The 22,852-nt window shown below is 38.8% G+C and overlaps 1 long non-coding RNA gene across 5 annotated transcripts in view; it reads left to right on the top strand.

The window, feature by feature from the left end:
• Positions 1-22,852, top strand: part of LOC144287738 (uncharacterized) — a 158,435-nt gene that overhangs the window by 109,415 nt on the left and 26,168 nt on the right. For 3 of the 5 annotated variants that reach the window (XR_013355501.1, XR_013355503.1, XR_013355505.1), the window contains exon 2: positions 10,046-10,130. The exons of the other annotated variants lie outside the window; for them this stretch is intronic. This is a non-coding gene — a long non-coding RNA (uncharacterized LOC144287738). The remainder of the gene's footprint in view (positions 1-10,045; positions 10,131-22,852) is intronic. 5 annotated transcript variants of the gene reach the window in all.

Here is a 22,852-nt window from a genome sequence, read left to right on the forward strand (position 1 = left end):
ATTCTTTTGCAAAGTTCCTCATTGCAGGATAGGGAGAATGGTCTTTTACCATTACTTTGGAATGATCCAATCATCTATGGTTTATACATGCCAGAAATATTAATCAAAGTAGTTAAGCTTTTAATATTAATGGATCTTGTATTTACATATGTTGTAAAATATATATTCTTTTTAAAGACTTGATCCTTATGATAACCTATGATATTGGCATGATGGTATTCTTACTTTAATTTTACTGATTTTGAGATTGAGTTTCCTGAATGGAGTTTATGTGGTTTCTTTAAGGACTCACAGCCAGTAAATATGAGAACTAAGATTTATAACAGGATTTCTTGATTCTAAGTCAAATGGCCTCTGACGCTGGCTCTCAAAATCCTAAGTGCACAGAAGATCGTTTAAATAATTCAAGGTAACAAGACTTGAACAAGCAACTTGTATATCTATTGACCATGTGCTGTGTTTACTGTACTGCCAGTTAAGTTTGTGTCTAATGAGTGCAATGGAAAACAAATTTTAAATTCAGTTTTTCTTGGAAGGAAGATTTAAAACCCTTTAAATCACAAGATTCATAGAATAATAAAAGAACTCCCTAATTATTAAAATGTTAGCAGTTTTTCCTTTACTATTGATCAAATTTTAGTTTGGGTGTAAATGTCACTTTATGATCAACCCTGGGGGACATTGTGCTAAGGGGAATAAGTGAGACACAGAAGGTCAAATACTGTATTGTGCCACTTGCATAGAAGCAGAGCTTGGAATGGAGGTTTCCAGGGGCGGGGATGGGGAGGGTGGTTTGAGTCGGTATGAATCAAAGAGTACTGTGTTCCAGTTCTGTGAGAGGAATAAGTCCTAGAGATCTCCTATATGGCACTGTGACTATAGTTGACAATATTGTATACTTAAACTTGCTAAGAGTATGGATCTTGGGTGTTCTAATAGTAATAAAAATAAAGAGGGCAGGAGGACACCTCTGGAGGTGACGGATGTCAATGACATTGATTGTGGTGATGGTTTCATGGTGTGTACTTACCTCCAAACTCCTCAGGCTTTATGCATTAAACATGTACAGCATTTTGTATGCCCCTTATACCTCAAAGTGGCTTTAAAAATAAAAAAGGAAAAGAAAAAAATGAACCATAGAAAATGTTGCTGCCTTAAATATCTTATATCTTACCTGTGTGTGTGTACACGTATGTGCACATGCTTGAGTTACATTCCTATTCTCTACTAGTTTTCTTGGTAGCATTTGTACATAATAATTCCCTATTTTTAGAGAGGTGTGTGCTTACAGATTTAAATACCACTACAATTATATATGTTTTAGTGGGAAAGGCACAATATAGGTGCATTATTTGTTTCCCTAAATGCCTTGAGACTAACCATAGTGTTAAGATGGATTTTTTAGTACAGTATCAATTTCCTGTATCAGGTGGTTGGCGAGCTCCCTGTTATGCCTGGGAATATCTTAAATACAGGAGGGATTGTGGAATCTTGAGGATTCTCTGTGAAAGTTGTGTGCTATTTCCTTAAAACCATTAAATGCAATTTTTGAGTAAAGGATGTTTTTTAAGAAAAGAGAACTCTTTAATCACCTCAGTTATATCTATCCCAATACTACTTTTCCATGTGTGATTTTACAGGTCCTTAAGCTGACACTTAACTCTTTTTTTCCCCAATTGAACAACAATGACAACAGCAAATCCAGGGTTTTGTGGGTTTTTTCCCATTGCTTTAAGTCAATTTTGTGTAGTCTGTAGTTTGGAATTGTGTCGAATAAGCATTAGCTCCGTTTTTTTTTTTTTTTTTTTTTTTTTTTCTGTTGATACTAACACCAATTTATTAAAGGGTAAGATACCATATGTTCATTTCAGAAATATCAGTTCCATTTTGTTCATTTTAAATTCTAGTATTTATGAAGCAGTTTGCTATTTACTTTCAACTTGTAATTTTTGTATCTTTTCCATTTTATTTTAACATGCATTTCTCAAAGAATTTTGTGAAATTGATGCTTTTTTTTTAGTTAAAAGGATACATTTTTATTTTTATCTCCTTGAAAGGAAAAGTGGAAATTTTGGGTACCAGAAATTTTTGTACTTAAGTATAGCTGAGGAAACTTGGCATGTTTGTTTGTTTGTTTGTTTGTTTGTTTTCTGAGACATGCCAAAGAGCTAAGAATTGTTATTGGAGCAAAATAAAAGGTGAATGAAAATATGTCATGAGAAGAACCCCCAACTAAGGTATACCTGTGTAGCGACTAAAACTAAGACACAAAAAATATGTCTCAGCATGGAAATGGAATCAAAACCATTAAATATCTCTGATATTTGGTTTACATGATACAAAATATATAAGTAATCTTTAGAAACTGGATTTCCAGTTGTTATGTGGAATTGATATCATACTTAAAGTTGGCTTTTTCAAGCATACTTATTTATTTATTTATTTATTTATTTATTTATTTATTTATTTTTTGTCCTTCTGATACTTTTATTAATTTTTTTAATAATTAATTTATTTTTTACTGGTGTTCAATTTGCCAACATACAGAATAACACCCAGTGCTCATCCTGTCAAGTGCCCCCCTCAGTGCCCAGCATACTCATTTATGATGCATAATTTTCAAGATAATCTTTGAAGTTGAATGCTAAGGGTGCCTATCCACTCATGGCCATTCAGTAACATAACTGTTTATCTTTTATAATTATGTCTGACTTTTACTGACATTTTAGACTTGGGGAGGAAGTCAAATACAGGTACTACTGTCAAATGGAATTTTATTTTAAAAGATTTTATTCATTTATTCATAAGAGACACAGAAAGAGGCAGAGACATAGGCAGAGGGAGAAGTAGGCTCCCTGTGGGGAGCCCACTGGGGACTTGATCCCGGCAGCCTGGGACCATGATCTGAGTCAAAGGCAGATGTTCAACCACTGAGCCACCCAGATGCCCCTCAAATGGAATTTCCTATAGGAAAAGACAAACTTCGTTGAGTCCACTCTTATTTTAGTATTGTTATACATATAAATATGATACCATGGAAGTTTAAATAATGTATAGTGATGAAGTTGCTATGTTACTGGTAGGTGAGACTGTAGATACAGTACTTAGAGGACTACTAGTGGTCCTCCATACCCTTAAAAATGTTCATCAGGAAGGTCACTAATCTTTCCAGATTAATACGACCCACTGAAAATGTTTATCCTGAAAGAATCTTTGAAACAGTTTCCTTTAAAACATCATTATGATTTTAACAATTTCCGTACTTCTTTTTTCTTAACTTCTAATCTGTCTGTCTTTAGCCTCTCAAGGGCCAGTAAATACTTGGCTTTTGACTTCTCAAATGCTTTTGGGGGACAGGAAAACATAATGGAAATAGGCCAAGGACAAACCAATACGTTCATGTTCCAATCCCACTGTACAAAGGAATGAAAATCAATTGCTCACTGTCTCCAAAAATTAGTTTGATACGTAGACAAGTCTTTGACGCATTTGAATTTATCCTACTCTTTGTAATGAACATATTTCAAATATAACCAGGGTTTTACTACTTTCCTCTGGATATCAACATCCTGATCCTTAGAAAACCATGATATGGATAAAACCTAAAGTTGAAAATCACCGAAAGAATAAAATTAAAAACAGGTAAACTTGGTGCTCTGAGGAAATTTTTGGTTGCACATTCTAAAATCTGTGATGTTGTTTAATCCCTAAGCAAGCCAACTAGATTAAATGAGAACTTTTTGAAAAACTGGTACTATTGAAGTTTTATTTCTTACAATGAACAGATACCCAGTCTGCATTGCTTCCCTAAACCTGTTTTCAAAGAAAACCAGTATATTTGGCTCTATCTGAAGTACTGGGGTCTGATTTTGTTATTTGAGTATCTAGCTCAAGGTGGAGGCGGGGTGGAGAGGGAGGAGCCCTGTTGCTGATATTATTTATAGTTCAGTCTTTGGGAGATATGAGGATACATAGCAAAGGACTTAAGTGTAAGGCATTAACAGTATTTTTTTCCTATAGCAAAACAATAATAGTGGAGTGAAAAGTTAATGCTAAAGGCTGAACTCTGAATACTCAAGTATTCTACTCAGCATTGGTGAAAACAGTGATGTTGTATCTTCTTAAATTCTTAATTTTCTTGGAAGTTCATAGGTGTTAGGCAGAAATGAGGAGTGCAGATCTAAGTTGGTAAGTAGAAATGGAGAAACAACAGTTTCAGGTTGAATCATCCATAATTATAACTTAAAAGCCGTTCTGAATTAGTCATTGTAATTTACAGTCCATGGTTCTATTAAGGCACACCAGAGTGAATGTTTCTTTTTCACATAGCATTTCATATTTCTAGAACTTGCATGACCTAAACTAGATTGCCTTATTTTTTTGAAATTCATTTTTCCCTTCACAGGTGATGTCATTTGTTCCATATTAGATACTGACTTTCATAATAAAAGTACTTATCTGAAGAGTTTATTTGTTGAAAACACATTTGCAGACCCATTTTCCTCACTTCTAGTCATTTCCTGGATCTTACATACCAGTTATTTTTAAGTTTTACTCTTTCCAGAAAAATAGTAAAATAGTTCTTATGTGAAAATCTTTAAGCATGTGAAACAGAACATCAATTAGCTGAGCCAGAATGAATCCATAGAGCCAGAAGCAAAACAGAACTAAGAGAGGAAAGTCTATTAGGTGCAGTTAATCAGCTACATATAGTATCTGGAATACTTGAACACTAAGAAACTGGAAGATTTCTATAAAATGGCATTCCACCAGTTGGTCATGATCAAGCTTATTGTTCCCATAAGTTGCAAAGATATATATCCGATTGTAGTGATTGTGTGTCACGGCATGATACCAGCAAAAGAATTCCAAAATTTCTATGGAGATTAGGTTAAAAGACTCAATTTCCTTTTCTTTAAGTGGCGTGTTTCTGATAACCTTTTCCTTTTTTAGCAAATTATCTTAGGTGTATGGTGAGTTGACTTTTGTCAATATATCTATAAATACAAATGCATGCATACACACTCTAACCTATTCCTTTTTTCCATTTATAAGAATTGAGAAGAAAGACATAAATAGTGACCAGGATGTGCATGTGGGCATGGAGAGTGATCACATTACCAAAGGAAAACAATTGCATGAGTATTATTTGTATCTCTGATGCATGATCTCCTGCTTGGTAACTTATAAAGACTTGACCTGACTATACACCCTTTGATAAGGAGGAAGGCTGCTACTTCATTCACATGTGACTATTGAATTTGACAGTCAACCCACAATTCACTTTTTTTCAATTCAATCAATATTACATGATATGCCAGTTGCCTATGCACGACAAGTGCAGAACATGCAAAAATGAAAATACTTAAAGAGTTTAGATTGCAGTGGAAAGGATAGAAAATGTTAACATATTCTGTGCTATAGTAGAGTGAATTGTAAAGTGTTCTAAGAAATCTACAAATACTTGTGGTTTTATGAAGCAGGGAGATGCAAATGCCTATTTGGGAGAGTAGACTGTAAAAGCTGTTACTCAGGCAATGGCTTATGAGTTAGGTCTGACTAGTGGAAGAAAGAGAAAGGGCAGTTCAGATGGGGAACAGTATGTGGTAGAGGTGTGGACAATAGGCTTTGTGGGAAGGGCTGGAGACTCTAGTATCTAGGAAAGAAGATAAATAATAGCTGGAGAGCAGGATTTGGAGAACTTTGCTGAAGCTTTTGAGTCTGTTCTAAATGTAGGTAACAATCCTCAAAGATTTTGAGCAAGAGAGTAACAAGAGTCAAAGCTGTACAATAGGATAATTAATCTCATCTCAAATACAAAGGATGAAGATGAGGTGAATGGGATCTGAACCTCGAAGCCATCAATCACCAGTTGTTTGTATGACAAGCAATTACTGAGCATCAATTTATTCTGAAGGCTAACCAGGATCAATAGTGTTTGGAACTGCATGAGTTTCTTAGAGCTACCATGACAAAATATAAATGGGCGGTTAAAAATAAATTTATTGTCACAGTTTGAACGTATCACCAGGGCCATGTTTCCTCCAAAACCCCTAGAGAAGGTTCCTTCCTTGCCTCTTCCAGTTCTAGTAGCCCCATGCATTCATTGGCTTGCAGCAATAAGACTCCAGTTTCTGCCTGTTTTCCCATGGTTATCTTCCCCTGATGTCTGTGTCTTTCCTCTTATAAGAGTACTATTCATATTGGTTTAAGCCCATCCTAATGGCTTCCTCTTGATCACCGCTACAATGACCTATTTACAAATAAGGTCACCTTCACATAAGAGACTAGAACTTCACCACTTAAGGGAGACATAATTCAACCTATAACAAGGGTGGACAGTGGAGCATAATGGGAAAGGCAGTGCCAAGACAGGGCTGATCAATGATCAGTGGGGAATCCCTCTCATTATGTGTTTATATCTTATTATAGCAACTATTAGACTGAAATTCTCCCAAAAGGAAAATGTTATTAGCAAGCAAGAAAAAGCAAGCCTGTCATGGAGATATTCATAAGTGCAGAGGCATCTCCACTTTGTCTTACACATTTTGATAAGCATTTCACATGAAAGGTTAATTCTAATGATGGATGCAATGGTAATCTGATAGAAGGTTGGGCAAACATCTAGTCAGGCCAGGAAATAAAGGCCTCTCTTTGTAGGTGGTACAAAGGAACAGGGGAACAAGGTGAGCGGGGATAGGGGACTGATGATGGAGTTGGGTGGGTGGGGAGAAAGAATGCTAAACATAGCTCTAGAATCAAGACTCCTGTATCTTCTGCCTCATGCAGAGATAGTGAGCCCTACCAAATCTTATTTCATCAATGAAAAACTTCTGGCATAATTTATAGTAATCTGTGTAACTCAGGTAATGGTATTTATTTATTTATTTATTTATTTATTTATTTATTTATTTTTCAGGTAATGGTGTTTAAACCATTTGCTGTAGCTACCAAATAGGTTATGAGTTTAAGATATGAGAGCAAAGCAGCCCAAATAAAAAAAATAACTTATGCACCTATAGACATGACACAGTTTACCCTAAAATATTTTAAAGCAATTGCCAAACAGGCAATATATATCCTGTTCAAGATAATCTTATAAACAGTTGGGGGTGAGTGTGGTTCTTCAGGTGAAGATTGAGGTCAAGACTATGGAAGAACAGATGAGTCTATGAGGTAGGAGCAGAGAGCTGAAGACGCACGCTGAAGGGAATCTACCTCTGTGAATAGAGTGTAGGAAGAAGAGCGGGCAAGGAGCCTGGGGAGGAATGATGAGGGCAGTAGATGGAAAAGTAGGAAGTAGAGGAGGAGTACGTTTCAGGAACCAATGGTCAAGAATGCCAAGCAATCAGAAGGGCAGATGCTTGTGGATTGGGAAACGGTCCCTGGAGTTGATGAGAAGGAAGATACTCATGACCTTGCAGAGAATTTGCTATTAGGATGGGAGTCCCACGGTCCAAAGAGTCTACATGGGTGAATGGAATCAAGGGCAGGCAGGCAAACGACATGCAGAGGGCAGATCTGCAGGGAAATGGAAGATTTTTGTCATATCTGTCCTTTTTGATGAATGGGCTGTTGCTGGATGTGAGAATCGGCTGGGCTTATGTGACAGTGTGGATTCAGAATTAAAAGGAACACAGTTTTTGAGAAGTCTAGCGTCAGGTAAGGGAGCCTGTTTGGACATTGGGAATACCATTAACTCATCTGGGTTTCGAAACTCACTCTGAATGCCATAGACAGTTGACTGTGATGTTGATTACAATGAAACTAGCATGTATGTTATATATCTTTATTTTTTTTGAGCCACACAATTGTTTTAAAATATAATTGTTCAATAAATACTAATTAAATTTCCTCTTGAGAGATGGAGTCCTAGTTCCCACTGCTGAGCTAAATCTTAAAATTTTTGAAGAAATGGTAAACTGATTTAGCTTGATATGTAAGATAGGAGAATAGTCTTTGGGGAAATAGGTTTTGTTTTCTTGAGAGGAGGAGTGGGGTGGATTATTTTGATTACCAAAGTGCGGTTCTTTATGATACTTACAAATGTGGTAAAAAATATTCAGTAGCTAAAGTGTATGAAATAAGGTGGCAAGTGCTGTTAATGGGAAAAATAACATAGGACATTTTAGCCTAGATAGGAGAGGATTATATCACATTATATCTTCTTGACCAGGATTGTTGAGATCAATAGTATTTCCTATTTTTTAAGAGACTACCCCAAGTAAAGATATGTATGCTATGTGCAGTAACCCTAAAGTACATTCTATCTATGCATACCTTTTGTATTTATACATAATTCTAACACATTATTCCCCTTGCCTTTATCCTAAAGTGTCACATGTTTGCTCCATTATGTAGATTTTTAATTTGTAAGATACATTGTTGCTTGTAGAAGTAGACTGACCTTTGATTGTAAATGTTTTTTTTTTTTTGATTGCTTGTATCTGTTTGTACTTTGCACATTTATTACACCTTTTGATCCAGGCTGAACAGTTTATTATAGAGGAGTTCAAGAGTTCAAGAGTGATGATTTCTACACAACTTCCTTAGAATTATTTTCTCAAATTTCAATGGTATTAGAGAACAAAATGAACCTTATGGTTATTAATAATAGCGATTTATATCTGCATAGAACCTTACACTTGCCATTTCCTCAAAACATTTTATTTGACCTTTCAAATATCCATGTGAAAAAAAATACATGAGATATACACAAGGATTTCTGTTGACTTTGTTTTAGCAGTAAGGAGACAGGGTCCCTGGGAGTGTCAGTGTTATGATTAATGTTCCACCCGAGTCCTTGCTACTTATCCTATGTATGTGGAGAGCGTATTTGTTGCCTCCTGCCAAGATATGTGCCATCCACTTAATGTGGTATTTTTCTTTTTGTTTAAATGGCTTGTAGACACATGATACCAGTCATATGCCATTCTCCCTGTGTGTCCTCAGATCTTCCAATTCTTTTTTTTTTTTTAATCTTCCAATTTTGAGTCTCTGTCCAAGTTGCCAGTCTCTTAAGGATACCAGTCATTGGATTAGAGCTCACTCTACTGCAGTATGACCCGTTTTAATTTGATTGTATCTGCAAAAACCCTGTTTCCAAATAAAGTCACATTCCGAGTTTCTGGATAGATGTGCATTTTTGAGGAGGCACTAACCTAGTACATTAAAATCACATTAAATTTGTTTGAGCATTAAAATTATTTTGGTATTTCGATTATGTGAGCTTTGAAAGGGTTTGTCCTTAGATGATTTACGGGGCCCAGCAGTGAGTAGCAATGTATCAAGGCTACCACGACTATGAGAATTATTAACACAGTCCTAATCCTCTAAGGATGGTATCCTTCTTCCACCTCATTCCCTTTAATCAGGGTCTGCAGTATATTGTCAAGAAGAAAAATTTATTTAGTCTTCATGTATACCTCTAATGACTAATAATAATCCTCAGGGGCAATTTAACCTTGAAGTATATTTAGGATAAAATTACTTTTTGAAGACAAAAAATTATCAGCACCAACCTTCTTGTTCAAGGAGAAAAAATGTTTATAATATCATGGAGACCTGAAGCCATGTCCTCTTATTTTTCCTCTGTCTTCCCTGAATGTTCCTCTGGACCAGTGTGGAGAGAATTAGGTCCAGTTACTAAGCTGTTCATTCTGTGATGGCGACAGATAGAACTCATCAAAGCTTTAAAATTTTGAGACTTATATGGCTATTGTATTCTTTGGCAGTTGTTTCTCCACCATTAATGAAGAAAAGCAACAGAAAGGTCTATGGTCCTCCTAACATATAACCACTTATGAGTTGAGGGTAGAGGTGGTTGAGTTTTCAAGTTGCCTAAGTGATAATCTTGGACTGAGGTATTCATTGGCCACAACCCCTGGACTGGCTGCCTTTCTGAGGTGTAGTGAATCTATTTGCATTGCGGTGAAAGCTACCTCTAGTGCATGACCAATTGATGGTAGGTCATCGGCATCATTTTTATGACTACATCAATAACATATTGTAATTGGAGAACATTAAAACAAATGTCCCTCTGCAGGGGGCTCCATTCACCGAGTTCTGGAAGTTAATGATGCCTTATTGAAGGAGCATCGCATGAAGCTCTTGGCATATGCCTGGTGGTGGTACGTAATTTCATAGTTCACAAACCATAATGATTTCGTTTCCTCAGAGGTATATTCATCTGTCTGTGTCTAGTATTGATCCTTTTCTACTATGTACTAATTCAGAGGTTATATAATTATTTATACAAGCCAGAAAATGACCGAGAAGGGAAAGCTAATACAAGGTGGATGATTCAAGCAATCTTCTCGTTGGTGTTGTTCTATTGAGAAATAATTGACATATGTCACTATGAAAGTTGAAGGCAAATAGCATGGTTATTTGATTTACATATGTTGTGAAATGACCACAGTAGTTTCAACTAACGTGCATATTTTCATATAGATACTATGAAAAGAAAAATTCTTGTGATGAGAACTCTTAGGATTTACCTTTACAAGTTTCATATGTTATTATACAGCAATGTTAACTCTAGTCATGTATATTATATCTCTCATACTTCTTTATCTTTTAACTGGAAGTTTGTACCTTTTTTCCATTTCCTCTTCCCTCTGCCCTCCACATCTGACAACCACAAATCTCATACATTTTTCTGTGAGGTTTTTAAGATTCTGCATATGAGTGAGATCATAACAGTATGCCTTCCTCTGACTTATTTTACTTAGTATAATGCCTTGGACAGTGATCCATGTTGTTATAAATGGTAGAATTTCCTCTTTTTATGGCTGAATATTAATATATATATACATCTATATATATATATATATATATATATATATATATATATATATATATCCCACAACTTCATTTTTCATCCATCAATGGACATCGAGGTTGTTTCCACATCTTGGCTCTTGTAAATAATTAAGAATCACCTAAATAAATTTATAATGAAATTTACTCTTTGAAAATCTGGGTGCAGATTTACTTTTTTTTTTTTTAAAGATTTATTTATTTATTTATTTATTTATTTATTTATTTATTATAGACACAGAGAGAGAGAGAGAGAGAGAGGCAGAGACACAGGCAGAGGGAAAAGCAGGCTCCATGCTGGGAGCCTGATGTGGAACTCGATCCTGGGACTCCAGGATCACGCCCTGGGCCAAAGGCAGGCACCAAAACGCTGAGCCACCCAGGGATCCCTGCAGATTTACTTTTTAAAATACTTTCTATCAGCTTCTCTGATCAATGGATTTCTTCACAGACACATGACAGATTATCAATAAGCATCTGTGCTAGGTACCCTGCTGGACACAAAGGTGAAATTTCCATAATTTTGCCATCCAGGACCTTACAGTCTAACTGAACAGATGAGTCATGCAGTCTCCATATCCAGTAGCTCCAGTAAGTGTCAATGTATAGATGTTGAAATTAATTAAAACTATAATTTAGTGGAGGGTGTCAAAGAACCATAATAAAGACAGAGAAACTGCTATTGGTGTTCAGGGAGAAAGAAAAATAGCTCTTGAAATGTTGGCCTGAATTGGAAAATTTAAGCCTTCCATCCCCCACCCACATTTCTGTCTCCCCATTATTCTTGAAATGTTTACTTCCCTTTATTTAAAGGATAAAATACTCTCCCCGTTTGCATTCTGCCTACCTACTACTTTTTAATCTTTTTGGGGTCTGTTTTATTTGACAATTGTGGTTCTCTGGCTCCTGCTTCTTCTGATACCATATGTGCTTAAAAGTCTAAATCCTGTATGACTTCATTTATAGGACATTCTGGAAAAAAGCATAACTATAGGGACAAGAGACAGATCAGTGTTTACCAATGGCTTAGGCTGGGGAGAGCGGTGATTGACTGCAGAGGGATGATGGAGATTTGTGGGGTGTTGGGGCTGTTCTAGATCTAAATTGTGATGGTTATACTACTGTGTACTGGCTAATGTTCTTGCAACTGTACATCTAGAAAGAATGAATCTCTCCCTGTGTGCATCTTATCTGAATCAATCTGACTTCCATTCACCTCAAATCCCTGCTCTCCTTTGCATGGGTTTTTGTTTTTGTTTTTTCCCCCTTTACCACCACTCTTGTTAGTTTTGCATTGAGTAGCTTCTGACTAAAATTAGAAACTGATTTTGAGACTCTGGACTACAGAATTATAATTACTCAAGCATATGCTATGTGTAGGGGTCCACATTTATAACCCCAAATGGAGATGCCTAAGACAGGAAGTACCTTTCAAACACCTCCGCTCTGGGTATCTAAATATGGATCACGGGATGCACATACAATCTACAAAATTACATTTTATACTGTCTGTCATTTTAGAACACTTAAGATGAAAAATCAGCTGGCTTTTTTCAGACATAAAAACGTTGAGTTACCATGCCAGGTTAACTCACAGCTAAGGGATTTCAGCCATATTTTTCACAACCAGTGACATTGAGGGAGAAGGGGTCTAGCCCTCCGTGGAAATTCAATGTTTAAAAATAAAGCCCAATGTTTTGTTCTTTTGCTGGAAACCAGTCAAAGAGGGAGATCTTGCTTTTTGGTTCTTTGATGTGATCTGGATATATGCTCGTAGGTCAAGGGCTTTTCTGAATTGTAAGCGCTCAATTCTATTTTACACGTTTTGTATTTTAAAGGAGCTGTGGAAATCTTTTTCTTCTTTCCAAGGAGAACGTTCTCCCTTCTAAGAGGCATCATTGACCATTGAATGAGCTTTGGATTAGAATTCCAAACATGCATGTCTTTGTCTCAGCTCAGCCATGAGCTTAGCTATGAGGTATTGGGGAGGTTGTAGAGACCAGCACTGCCTGTGCCTAGTTTTCGTTTGGTTGGTAGACCAGCAGGAGGTAGGACCATATAACCTCTGCGAGTGTCTCCTTGAACTGAAATACATTTGTCAGGGCTTCTCTATATCCTATCATACTGTAAATTTTCATGGCCACAGACTCCCTCCTTAAATCCCATTCTTTTACCGTACACACTTTTCCACCAGAAGAGCCTGTGTTTGTCCCTAATGCATTCTTCTGTCCTGAATGTAGTGTCATTTTCTGACTTCTGTGGCTCTTCTCACCTAGGCAGCTACCATGTGTTGCAACTAAATACATCAGATATACTAGCAAGCTCCCAGCTTTTCAAAGTGTACTTCAGCATCTTGGCATGCTGGCTTTCAGAGTTAACTGAGACTTTATAATTTAGAACACAAGGTTTTAAAGGATGAAAGTGCTTTCTAACTCAACGTGAAATTTGTGTGTGTGTGTGCGTATAATTTTATTTATTTTTATTTTTACTATTTATTTTTTAAGATTTTATTTATTTATTCATGACAGTCACAGAGAAAGAGGCAGACACAGGCAGAGGGAGAAGCAGGCTCCCCACGGGGAGCCCAACATGGGACTTGATCCCGGGACCCTGGAATCATGACCTGAGCCAAAGGCAGATGTTCAACCACTGAGCCACCCAGGTGCCCCTAAATTATATATTTTTTAATGTTTTCTGAATCGTGATGTCATTTGCCTATGGAAGTGTCACCTGTCTAGATGCATTTTAGGCAAGGGCTTTTGGTTTATTGGCGAGTGTTTTGGGAATGCTAAAGAACCAGAAAAGGAGACTGAGATCTAGAGCTCCAAAATCCCTATTTCATTAACTATTTGTCATTATGGAGACATCAAATTTGAGAAAACCCAAGCTACTTTATCTCTCATTCCTCTTCTGGTCAGACTGCATTTTTCTGTATGTGTGTGTGATCCCTGCATCAGGGGTAGGTGCCTGTGGGCTGAAGATGCTGTGGGAGCAGAATTCTGTTTTGGGGAAGACAAGAGAGTCAGTCAAGCTGATTCCCTACTGCTCTACTGCCATTCACATATTATTCCAGTATCTCAGTTTCTTTTCCAAGTCTCAAGGTCCCCAGGGAGGCATTCCACACTCTGGCTCATTGAGAGATAGTTTCTCTGTTGTCAGGAAGTTCCTGATAAATGGAGTATCTCCTCTTCTGGCTTGAGGGGGAGCGCAGAACCAAAAGGAGAATTCTCCACAATATTAGTGGTGATCCCACACGCAATGAAGTGGTCTTGGGGAAGTGGGTATTTATGTGGCAATTTGAGAAACTTGAGCTTAGAGCAGAGCAATTAAAAGAAAGAGGAAATGGGGGGAAAAAATAGAAGTTTCCGAATTAGTGACTGCATTTATCCTCTACCACTTTCCGAAAGGAACATACCTTGTGGGAGTTTGTCTAAGGGGTGTGAGCTGAGGATACACACCTACCAGGATGCTGGCAAGACACACAGGAACTATGAAATAGCTGGAATATGGTAAATAGAGAAAATTGGCTGGGTAATATTTTGGAAGAAATAGTGTGGGGAGGAAACAAAGAAAGTCAAGCAAGTATATGCTTAAGAACCATACATGCAATGAGATGGTTGATGGGTCTCAGAAAGAAGTCCACTGTGGGGATGGGTCAGGACAGGCATTGGGCAGGAGGGCTGCCCATGAACTTGCTGAATGAAATTCTCTCCTGGAAAGCTGTCCTATGTTTCCATCGTCTTGAAGGAATTTAGATATGGCTGTGATGAATATCACATTCTCTCTACTAAAACCATAAAATGGAAAGAACTCAATGCCAAAGGCTCTGGGGTAAATATTTTTTTGTACTATTAACTATTCCATGATTAGAACCCCACCCCCATGTCTCTTAGGCCAATTATGTATTACACAGTAGGTGATGGCTAAGCAACAGTGAGAAAATTGGCAGAACTACAAGGCTTTCCTTATCTTTTCTTTTGACTATAGCTAAGCTATCCATTTACCAGGTGGGTTTCTGCTGCAACCCTCTCAGAATAAACTCTATACTCTATGGCACATCCTTTCTCCATAATTCTATTTCTCCTTTCAGTTAAATGTTTACTTGGCATCTAATGTGTTTTAGCCTCTCCTCTAGCCAGAGATAAATCTTATGTACCTTTCCTTGACAGTTTCAAACTATCAATTCTCTTAAACATTTATTTAAAAAAAGTCACAATATGTAGCATCTTGAATCTCCATGACATAAAACACATTTATTCACGTGTGAATCCATCATTAATTCTCTCATTTGGTAAACATTTATTGAACATGTCTCAAGTGCCCAGAACTGGTTTGGTGGTAGAAACTCAGTAAGTAGTAGAAGAGAGAAGGTTCTGGGACTCGTGGTGGTGGTTATTCTTGTACTTATGATTGAGGCAAGATTGAAAATGTTGGTTTGGCTTGATATATATGTATGAATGAGAAAGCAAGAGAGCATGTGTTTGAATGGGAGCAATTTTGATTTTCCTTAGTCCATGCACTGGTAATTCATTGGCTTGGCTCAGTGAATCTGTGCCTGGGCAAACATTCACCATTTTCTATGGAGCAGCTCAGACTCTCAGAGCAGGGTATTCCCTTTTTTTAAATGCTAAATTAGGTCTATTAAATAGAAATAGGTTCATAGTTTCTCAATCTTATGGAAAGATACTTTACATCATCTGATGTTTCAATTCTATATGTCTCTCTTGAAGCCATCATTGTCTTCTGTCCTTTTGAGATATTTAAATATTAGACATCTCATACTGTAACCTGTACCAGGTATGCCAACATTCAATGTCCTCAGGCCCAGAATTGAGAGAATGTTGGGATTCTGAGGCTGTAAGTGTTCAGAGCATATCATGTGGGCATCTTACTGAACTAGATCCTATGTAAAGAGTAGCAAGATCATGGGTTTGATCATCATGGGGCTTTTAAAATCCCTCCTCTTCTTAATGACTTATTCTTTGACAAGCCTCAGTTCCTGGGTTGGCCATGGGAATAATTCATCAGCTTTGCAAGATTCTTGTGAGAGATAAATAAGAATAACTTTGTGAAGCAACTGATCTAGGATGTTTAAAATGAAAAATCAGTTTGTCAGTTTCTCATAGTAGGTAGGGCTTCAACTGATGGACTCTTTCAGGCTCAAAGTGAATAGAATTATTATTCTGTGGCATATTCATAATGAAGAATATTGCTTTTATTTTACTGTTGAGTGTGTAAGATTAACCTCTAACCTGGAAGAGTTTATACTAGGGAACCGATGCAGAGCATGCATTTGTATTTGAGTCCGGGCATAAAGATGCATAAATCACTTTCATTTTATCTTTAGTCAACATGAAAAGGACCACACATAGAGGATTAAGATGATGGATGAAAAAAAAAAAAAAAAAGTCCTTCAGCATCTTGACTGCTCTTTCTCTCACCAGTTAGATCCATTTCTATTTAAACATTTGGAAGAGGATAGAAGTTGTCATCACTCATCTGTTGTTGGGAAGTAGCTTCACACTAACATCTAGGTGGGTTTGCAAGAAAAACAAGTCTTCCTTCAGAAATGAACCCAGATTATTGCTTCTGCCTTCTACGTAGGCCCCTTAAAACTTGGTTAGCAAAATGAATGCCTCATTGAACCAACAGTGCCAGTGTCCTGTCCAGTGAATTTTCCAATAAACACATGCCATGTCTGGGTCTCAGCCGCCCATGCTGTAAGTCAGACAGAAGATGCAGCCACTTAAGAGTCCAGTAAATGATGTTTTTGTTTTGTTTTGTTTTGTTTTCTTAATGGGCAAAGAAAAATGCCAAAGAGAAATTTCTATATCCTGCCATGATGCTTAATGGGTCAAAATTCTAAATTGGATGTTTTTCCTTCCCTTGCTTGAAGCAACTAAATAAATATGTATGTTTCAGTTACAAACAATGATTTATTAGCCTTTTGGAGTCTTCATTTCCAAGTCCAGGTACCAAAACTTTTTGTTTAAAACCCCATTAAAGAACTCTCTGCTTTTTTTTTTTTTCCTTTTTAACGTACATAGACTGCTTATAAGATACAATACAGTTGTGCATGACCAGGAAAATACTAGAATTACTGTGGCACAGCAGGAAATTTACAATGCAGGAGATAATCATGCTTGCTTATAGATAATGCATTCAGTGCTTAAAATAGCAGTTTGCCACCCATGTGTCATTTCACACCAGATGGTTGGAAGAGCACAGGACATTTTTTTAATTTTTTTTTTTTTTTACATTAGAAGGCTACGTTTAAAAATCTGTTAATAGCAGCACACCAAAAAAAGGAAAATTTTCTATAATTTAGGATAAGCAAATGTTTGTCAAATTGCCTTCATCTATATCAAGCTCAAAGCTATTTTTATGTATTCGGTAAGTAAAAATATTCTGTTCAATGAAATATCAAAGTTGTGACATTATGCATGAATAATGCAGAATTTTGAGTAAGACCCTTTTTTGAGTCGAGGGCCCAGTTTGAACAGGTAAACTGAGACTTTTGGGACAAATTTCACCTTTGGTTACATTACTGCATTTTTAATTCAGGGGAAAAGTTGCTGTCACTCCAGTGGGAGAGTTCAAGGCAGTACCTGAAGGTAGAACTTACCTACTACTTATTAAGACTGCTCCCACCCAAAGGTTTAAATGTCCTGCCCACTGTAGACTTATAGGAATATTAATTAAACTCCTTAACCTTCAGGATGTTAAAATAGCATCTGAGTGAAAATACAGGATTCTGAAAAACACAAGCGTTGCTCTCTGGGCTCTGTACATCTAACTGTGAATAATGCAGAGTGTTGGCAGGAGGACATGTGAAATCCACGTTCCTTACCTCATGGCCTGGAAAAGTGGTTCTCGCAGGACTTCTGGCAATACCTGGAAGCATTTTTGTCACCCGCAGGGCAGGAGGAGGTGCTGACTACTGTCTTACAAGTAGAAATCAAGCATGCTTCTAGACATCCTGCAAAGCACCAGACAGACTCCCTTAAGGAAGAATTAGTTCCTAGGGTGGGGAAGTAGGGAGATTCCTGGTATGTCTCTGTGTGTACTGGCTTATTAGTCAGTCCTTTTTCCCTGGAGGGCCAGATCACGTGTGGCCCCCTTCCTGTCAATTCCTATGTCAAAGACCATATTCTCAGTGTAATGGCATTTGGCCTTTGGGAACTTTGAGAGGTAATTAGGTGATGAAGATGGAGCCCTCATGAAGGACATTAGTGCCCTCATAAGAGACACAAGTAAGAGATTTCCCTCTGCTGCGTGAACACACAGCAAGCAGACAGTCATGTGAACCTCGGGAAGTGAGCCCTCGCCCAGAACAACTCTGCTGCCATCTTGGTCTTGGACTTCCAGCTTCCAGAACCATGAGAAACAGATGTTTGTTGAAGCCACTCAGTCCACGGTACTTGGTTCTAGCAACCAAGCTGACAAGACTGTCCATGACTGATACAATCCCAAATATCAATGATGCAAAGGTTGTCCCGGACGTAGGAACAAAAATACACCTTCTGGCTGCAAGAAGATGGTGGAGCCCCAGGCAGACTTCGTAGTCCTGCAGCAGTTATGCCCGCTCAGGATCTCCAGAACCTTCCACGAACCACAGAGATGGTCTTCCTACTTGTGATTTGCTGTGCTCTGTTTAAAGATCCAGGAACCTGCCAGGATCTGGCTGTTCATGGTTGAGGACCTGGACTGCCCCCACCCTCCCCCATTCCCCCAACCCCCCATCCCTGGGCCTGGTGAGGCACAGATCTCCCTCCTCCCCAGTGAGCACCTTCTCTTTTCTTTAGGGAAAGTAACTGAGCAGGAGGAGCTCAGCTCAGATCTCCCCCTTTCTTCTCTGTTTAATGAATGCTAGGGCTCCTGCTCCCACACCCTGAGCCACCTGCTCCCATTGTCTCCCTCACGGTCTAATGTGGCTTCCAGATTTTGCTTTGTGTATCTTTCTAGAGCGACGGTGATAAAGCTCTTTATCCTTAAAGTGTGGCCTTTTGGCATCCTCCACTGACATTTTTTTTTTTTTAACAGCAAAACCACACACACAACCTATAACGTTTGAAAATGAAGGGACATTATCTGGCAGCTGTGAACTTTAAATTGATGGTGCATAGATGCCCCATCCCCGGGATGAGCTGCGACGCGCGTCCTCCTCCTCGGTGAGACGCTTTTCTCCCCGGCCTGTGCCATCCCCTTACCACTCCCGCACGTTTCTTGCAGCTGTACTTTATGGGTGACAGACGTTTATGCTTCATTGCTCCGGGGGAGCTACAAACAAGAAAACCAGCCTCGTTTATCAAGAGGCTTGAATGTGGGCACCTGGGCGGCTTAGGTCGTCAGCCAGGGTCCCGGGATAGAGTCCCGTGTTAGGTGCAACCTTGAGGCACCTGCCTCTCCCTCTGCCTACGTCTCTGCCTCTCTCTGTGTCTCTCATGAATAAATACATAAGACCTTAAAAAAAAAAAAAAAAAAAAAAAAAAGAGGCTTGAATGCTGAATATGCAGCAAGGGACCCAGAGTGACTTTGGAGGGCACAGAGAGCCACCCTGGGGCTGGTGTCCTCTAGGTGGGAGCTTGCTGGCTCAGCAGCAGCTTCGGGGGCGGGGGTGAGGGAGGCAGGGTAAGGGTGTTTTGTGAGAGCAAAAATAAAGTATTGATATTGTTTTATTTAGTTTTGTTTTTTAAAAAACACGGTTCCCCAAAGGCTTGAGGCAAGCAGGATGGGTGAAAATGCCTCACTGTGCGTGGAGCCCGTGATATGCAGACAGCCACAGGGCTGGTCCAGGAAGCACACTGCTCCCCTTCCAGCTGCCTGAGCATCCCCTGTGTGCAGGGCTGGGTCTGCTGTGGCAAGGCTTTCTGTGTCAAAAATGGGCCAGTCCCTGGCTAACCAGGATAGCTGGTCACCCTATAGTTTTCCTCACTTGGGGTCAGAGGAGGCTTCTATTTGAGTTTGCATTAGATCAAAGATAGTCTCAAAGCAAGATAGCTTTAGGGTAAACAGATTTCGTGGAATGCCTCCATGAGACCCTGGGGACAACAATAATAAGTTTTAAAAACTACCATCACTATCGCTTGAGCAGTTACAGCTTGCTCCTAGGGGCAGAACCTCTGCATCCCTTAGCATAGGGCTTAGAAAAAGTTAGGGAAGGCAAATACCCTTTGTGTTTTGAAGGGGAGAGGAAAAAAAATCACTTACAAGAGATGTAAGCTCGTGTTAATTGGTGGTGATGTGTGCATTTGGTTTCCATTCCTTGAGTCCTGTTAAAACACAGACACAAACACACACACATGTGTGCACATACACAACTGGCAAGCACAGAGTAACAAGTGCAGTTGAAGGAGGGAAGTGGCCAGAACATATTGTTTTGCTTTTAAAAGATAAATCAATATGCATGGGAAAGGAGCAGAGGGTCAGCAGGAGGGTAATCTAGTTAAAGGTGGAATAATATTAGCCCGACTGCCCAGCTATGCATCCTTTCTAGAAACAGAACATGCCACAGCTGCTCCAAGGCCCAAGCAGGAGATTAATAAGGCAGAAATCACAATAGCATATGTGCATTGCTCTACAGTTTGCAAAGTACTTTCACCTACTTTTTCCTCATTGGTCCTCACAAAATACCCTTAGAAGAGGGCAGAGCAAAGACGGTAACCTCATTCGGAGAAATGGGGACACCAGCAGGGCAAGGGTAAGTGACCTGCTGACAATGACATAATTAAGTAGAACCAGAATGGAGTCCCTGGTCTTCCAGCTTCTATGATCCAAGGAGTTTGTCTGACTTCTTAAAGGTTGTAAGGTGAACACCAAACCATAGAAGAGCCTTAGCATTTGAACCTTCTTCTTCTTCATTAAAAATTTTATTTATTTATTCATGGGAAACACAGAGAGAGAGAGAGAGAGAGAGAGAGAGGCAGAGACATAGGCAGAAACATAGGCAGAGGGAGAAGCAGGGTCCCTGTGGGGAGCCTGATGTGGGATGTGATCCCAGGACCCAGGGATCACATCCTGAGCCAAAGGCAGATGCTCAACCCCTGAGCCACTCAGGTGCCCCGCATTTGAACCTTGTTGACCTATGGCTCTATTTTCTGAGGTTAAGGTATAAAAATAAGGAAAAAGGTAGGCTCAGATAGGAAAAAAGGACCATAGTTTAAAATTGACAACAAGCACTGCCAGGTCCTGGTTGAAGCAATTATTCAATCTCTTTACATTCTACTTTCCTTGTTTGAAAAAAATATCCATAATGATGGCTTCCGAAACGGTGATAGAATTAAATGAGACACGGTGGGTACAGTGCCCAATTCAGCACTCCAAACATGGTTAACTGTTAGTGTTCCTACCAGGATTACTAATGATAATATGACAAAGATAAGTGTGGACAAGTTAGGTAGAAGCAGCTGCCATGGTAACAAGAGAAGCCTGGCATCCCCTGCTGTAGAGTATGGCTTTCTCCAGAGCTGATCCTATTAACAGGCAACATTCCTGTGTGACCTGAGCAGTTGCCTCAAAGAAGAAAGAATCCAACTTTCCCGTGTGGCATTTAATTTACCCGATAAGGAAACGTCAGAGACTTTGAAGGCAAAAGGTCAGAACAGCAGGGCCAATAGGTTCGGGTGACCATGACACTAATATGACTGGCTGTCGTTGTCACATTCAGATGAGCCCTGTAATGAAAATGGCTTTGTCAGACGAGATGCCGAGTTGAAAGTTAGCCATGGGATAAAATTAAATTGAGTCACTCATCAGCTTAGGAAAATGTTCCTTGTCTCCTTTATTCTATGTTGAATCTGAATGTGGGTGGCAATAATCTCACATAGGTTCCTTCAAAAAGGATCTATTTTAGATAAATTAACACTAAAGAGCCTTTGCTTGCTTTTAATGTCATTCAGCCCTGACACCACCGTAACGGACAATCAGGACTACTTTTCATCACTACTAGTCATCAAATGTATTTACCTCTGCTACCCCATTGCCTTCAAAGTCATGTAAAATTCTAGGGACAGAAGGTGACTCAGAAGGTTAATGGTCAGTCTAATTCATTCAAGAAAGATGGTTGGCTCTGCGAATATGAATAAGTCCCCAAATTTCTAGAGAGAATTTGTTGAGGTGCATTTTGTTAGCAAATTTCAGAAAAGTCTACTGTATGTAGCATTTTGTATTAGGAAATCTGTTTACTTAAGGGAACATTTAAGACTTCAATCAAAAATCAAATCCAGTGTTAACTCGATGGAGGGGAGAGCTCCTTACAGTGTGGATAGCAAGTCATCACATTGTACACTTGAAATATCTTATGATTTTACTTGTCAATTATACCTCAAAGTTGGGGGACAAAGTTTCAAAAAACATTCAGCTACAGGACATTAATAACACTAAAAAAAAATGCTGTAAACCTAGATTTTCACCGTTTACCTTTATTTCTCCTTTTATTCCTTCCATAGAATTTTTTTCCTCCCCGGCTAGATGACTTTGTTTCTTTTTGCAAACTTTCAAGGCCTGTGCTTCAGAACCTCTGAGCATATAAAAGCTTTATCCCTGCAATCTTACCTGAGTTTTGATTTTCTTTCTTTCTTTCGTTGGTTGGTTGGTTTTAATTGGATTTTCTACTCCATCTCCCTAAAATTGCAGTGTCTCCATACTTTGTTGGCATGTCATTTGCAAACTGACTTGCAGGTCTTCAATCTGACCCGTTATGGATCCTCTGTCTGCTGTAGCCAGTGAAAGGTAGGTATTGGGGCCAGATTGGTATAGTTGCAATCCAGGCTCCCAGCAGCTGGTGACCTTTGACAAGTGACCCAATTGATCTCATCTACATTGTAGTGGACTGATTGCATCTAGGACTCATTCTTAAGCCCACCCTCTTGCAACACTCTTGGAAAGGTAACCTTGCCTTATCTGTCCACTCTGGCTCTGGGTCTGGCCAGGTGACTGTCTGGGGCTAATGGAATGCCAGCAGAAACTAGAAAAAGCACCCAATCATTCTTGCACTCCTGCCCTCTGCCATTGGCACACAGAGGACATCCCT

The sequence above is a fragment of the Canis aureus genome, chromosome 17 (genome assembly GCF_053574225.1).
Source record: "Canis aureus isolate CA01 chromosome 17, VMU_Caureus_v.1.0, whole genome shotgun sequence".
In the NCBI taxonomy this organism is placed as follows: domain Eukaryota; kingdom Metazoa; phylum Chordata; class Mammalia; order Carnivora; family Canidae; genus Canis; species Canis aureus.